The sequence below is a fragment of the Branchiostoma floridae genome, chromosome 16, assembly GCF_000003815.2.
Source record: "Branchiostoma floridae strain S238N-H82 chromosome 16, Bfl_VNyyK, whole genome shotgun sequence".
In the NCBI taxonomy this organism is placed as follows: Eukaryota; Metazoa; Chordata; class Leptocardii; order Amphioxiformes; family Branchiostomatidae; genus Branchiostoma; species Branchiostoma floridae.
The window spans coordinates 16,456,961-16,460,940 of record NC_049994.1 but is presented as its reverse complement, the minus strand read 5'-3'; the positions used below and the strand labels follow the sequence as shown (position 1 = coordinate 16,460,940).

The window sequence follows — 3,980 nt, the reverse complement described above, 5'->3', positions numbered from 1 at the left end:
CAGGGCAATTCTGACTGGTTCATATTTGTACTGCATTGAACCAGTCAGAATTGCCCTGAAGAAGGTGTCAGACGGTCACCGAAATGTTGGTGTGGAATAAACCAATGGTTGTGCAAAAAGAGTCTCTTTATTCAGTGACGTACCAACCTGATGAAACTGTTCACGCTTAGTAGGGTCTGTTACGTTTGGGAGTTTCAATGCCATCTACATGTTTTTGTCTGTTGTGACGATTGAAGTTTGACCAGTGTCAGCCGTGCTGTAGTCGCACTTCTCACACAAAAACTCTTGCTCTTTGGTACCGGTGTGGATGGTTTTTACATGCTTTTCCACATTGTACTTCTTGCCTGAGGAATAGGCACACTGGGAGCACTTGTAGGACGGGGTTGGTGTTAAGCTGTTGTTGCGGGACAAAAATACAATCAAACAAGAAAAATTAAATAAATTGTACTATTTCAAGTATAACTTTTTGTACAATGTACAACAATAGACAACGTCAGTGGTGATTCTTTTATTTTATCTATCCAGCGTGCGAAACATTCTTTCCACTGAAGCAATCTGGTAATCAATTATGTCTGAAACTACATAAATACTATTCAAATTCAATTTTCCAGTCATTTTTACATACAGTAATTAATACTACCTCATTGCATATCGACTTTCATTGAGCATAGATGAGACGTCGCATGCCGTAGACAAGGGATTTGCATTTTTCATTGATAGAAATTTAATTCAATCCTAGCGAGTCTATCGGCATTTTTGCCCCAGAAATTGCTTTTTAGAGGGCCCAGATTTCAAAATTTCCCCGGAGGTCCTCATTGCGCCACCTCACGTCTTGGGTGTCGGGCATGGTGAAAATAAGTTAGGGGGAGTCGCCCTCAAATACTTACGCCCGAAAGTCTTGTGTATCTTTAATAGAAATTCCGTTAAACTTAGCTTAGTCTTCCAGCAAATTTTGCCTGTCAAAATACGAGGAGGAAATAGCATTTCAGCGGGTCAAGATTTCAATTTTTCCTGGGAATATGCCCCCGGATTCCTCTTGGCAGTTGGCGCCTGCGTCGCTCGATGGTCCCACAAGTACTAAAAAGAACCCCCCAACCAAATTCCCCCCAAAATTGAACAAAGTTTGAGCGTTTATCATCATATTGTGAACAATTCATGATAAAGTCAAAGACTGTCACCATTGCTCTCAATGACATTGCACCATGTAACGTTACAAATGTGCAATAAAGTTCATTCATTCATTCATTCAGTAGTTTTCTAGGCAGGCCATTTTGTGTGTGTGTGCGAGAGTATGTGAGTCTGTACAGCGTACACGTATTCAGAAACAGGACTGTCATAAAACGTTACGTTCCCCAGTCCCCCCCCCACACAACATCTGCTTGGAGATAACACCGCGACACATGAAACTTTCTCCGCCCACTTTCACTAGCAGACGACCGGAAGCGCCCCTGTGCATGTTGGGACGGCTAGGCCCGGCATTTCCGGTGACGTCACGGCGCAGTGCCGGGTTCACGGGGACTACCATTTGTCCACTTCCATGTTGTAAAAGACGATTTTCCCCTCCCTTTCTAGCTGCTTACAGCTCCGGAAAAGACGGAGATCGGTCACGGATTGTGTCCTCTAGCTCCCGATCGGCTGGCGAGCGGCACTGGAGGGAAAAGCGGTGAGTAGTGAGCTTTAGGCGGCAGGGGGGAAGGGGGTGTGCTCCGGCGAACACGCTCGGAAGAGGGGAGGGGTACCCAGACAGCTGTATCATCCTAAACGTGTTTCCTCCCTCTTCCTAAACCCCTCGCTCTTCTGAAACCTTTACTGCATGTGCAAAACACGATAGTCCTACATGTGATAGCCTAGCTGAAATTTCTCTCCGCTAGCCAGAGCACAAAGGAAAGAAATATTATCGCCAAAATTTTGCTCCGCCTATCTGATCTCTCAGCTGGGAAATGATGCACACAGGGGACCCATGTCTCCAAACATGCCATCCAGATAGACGGCCGCTTGCCCATTTTAGGAGGGACGGGAAATTTTCCCAGCGTTTTTAGGTTTGTGTGTCCGATAGGAGAAGTTGGTTATGACATGCCAGGGATTTCTGATCGGGGTTATAACACAGGCGTGAGGCGAGCCGCCGGCTTGACAGCGCGCAGCGCCGGGGAAAATGGCCCCACAAATGTACAAATGTCTAGTGCTATTTTTAGCTCGTGTACAGTGTGATCAACTCCCTACGGGCTAACACGGGAACGCTGGAATAACGGCAAAATCTCCGTAATATTCCCAGAATTTATTTAGATAGCATTCTTTTATTGATCAGTATGTAGTGCTGGTTCTGTACAAGAAAGGGTTTTCTTTTTCACATGGGTACGACAAGGAAGTAATTCAATTAACGTAAACAAAACAATGTTTTGTTTCATGTTGTTGGAAGGTATTGTTCGGATTTAATCAGGTGTGTTCAGCTAATCTTTTTATGTAGATCAAATTGCTCTGGCTTTACAGTATCTCAGTGTAAGTTGATATTTAGACTTGATACATGAGAAAAGTAGCGTAATGTTACATTTTGATGATGGGTCCTGCATGATATTTGTTGTGTTTTGAATAAGAATGTACTACCCAGGTATTGTGCATTGTAATACATCATACATTTATGTAAACTGATGTTATACTTATAATGTAATTGGCTGTTTATGTTTACAATAGGGGAAAGTTGTTTATTTTTCTTTTGAGCCATAATGTGTTAGATCATGTCACCATGACTATTTCTTTTTATTCTCAGTTTTTGTGTTCAGTTTGGTAGATCCTGTTTCTCTTTATCATAAATGTGCAAGGAACTTCAATTGAAAGGTCCTAAATAGATGGGTAAAAGGAAAAGTACCTTTTATTTCTATCTATTTGAATTTTGTGTAGACAAGGCTTCTGAAAATAATGAAAGTGTGAAATGCTTATATTTTCCAATTATGTTGATTAGAAAGGCCTCAGCTCAATTTTCTTAATGGCCTGATTGTCAGAAGAACTTTCACTTTCTTAGTAGTGTCTATAACTTTATTCCTGAAAGTGTCATTAAATCAGTTATTGTGCATTTTTGCAATCGAAAACATGACTTAAAAATGTTTCAAACCCCTGCTCTAATACTATGTAATACTATGTTAGTGCCTCAAATATGTTTGCCCAAACAATATCACAATATTGATAAGTGTATGTTTGTACCATGCTTGACAAAACATTATAGATTCTACCTTTTCTATCAATATCCCAAGACACAACTTCAGGAGCCATTCTGTAAACATGCCTTTCTTTTCTTGGGAAGAAGGTTGCAAACAATTCCAGGAATTTGAAGTACCTTGAAACAAGAAGGTTCCATTCCACCTCCTTGCTTGAACTGTCTATGTTGTTACATAATATTTTGTCTGTAGCCAAAAGTCAAAGAAAGGTTGCTGACGTACATGTACAGGGTTGGAAATACAGGGTGCATAGTGCATATGCCTGTTCGTGCACCTGATTTTTGACTGGGGGTGCACCAGTGCACCTAGATATTTATATAGGGTTAGGTATATGTAAATGTATCACTGCACACTAGTATAAAGTGTGTATAGACACTAGTATCCAGTATTTCATTATACTACTGCTGGGATCCCTGACACGGGTAGGCAGCAGTCGGCTAGTCCTCATACTGCGCTTCCAGTTCCAAGCGGTTCTGTCCAGTGAGTCCACCCTAGTTAGGCCGCACACTTTGATGTCCTTAAGCTTCCTGACACACTCCAACCAAAAGCAATATTCGTTATTTTTACTATTTAGAATTCTAAATTTGGCTTTAGATTTCAGGTCATCACAAAGCTCAAAACTGTAAATAGGTTTTGCTCATATTCTACTCAATAAGTCAATTTCATGTTGTCCATCCAATTTTTTTTTCTGCATACCTTAATTTTTATGTGCACTAGAGCACCTATTCCCCAAAATGAATTTCAAGCCCTTACGTTATAACCCTCTAGTCT

General features: G+C 41.3%; 1 protein-coding gene across 14 annotated transcripts in view; it reads left to right on the top strand.

Moving 5' to 3' along the window:
- Positions 1-1,471: 1,471 nt before the first annotated feature.
- The window catches only part of LOC118403815 (cAMP-regulated phosphoprotein 21-like), a 175,538-nt gene continuing 173,029 nt past the window's right edge, over positions 1,472-3,980 (top strand). For 13 of the 14 annotated variants that reach the window (XR_004829699.1, XM_035802643.1, XM_035802653.1 and 10 more), the window contains exon 1: positions 1,472-1,663. The gene's annotated coding sequence lies outside the window, so the exon portion shown is untranslated. The remainder of the gene's footprint in view (positions 1,664-3,980) is intronic. The other variant, XM_035802648.1, reaches the window with a different exon arrangement.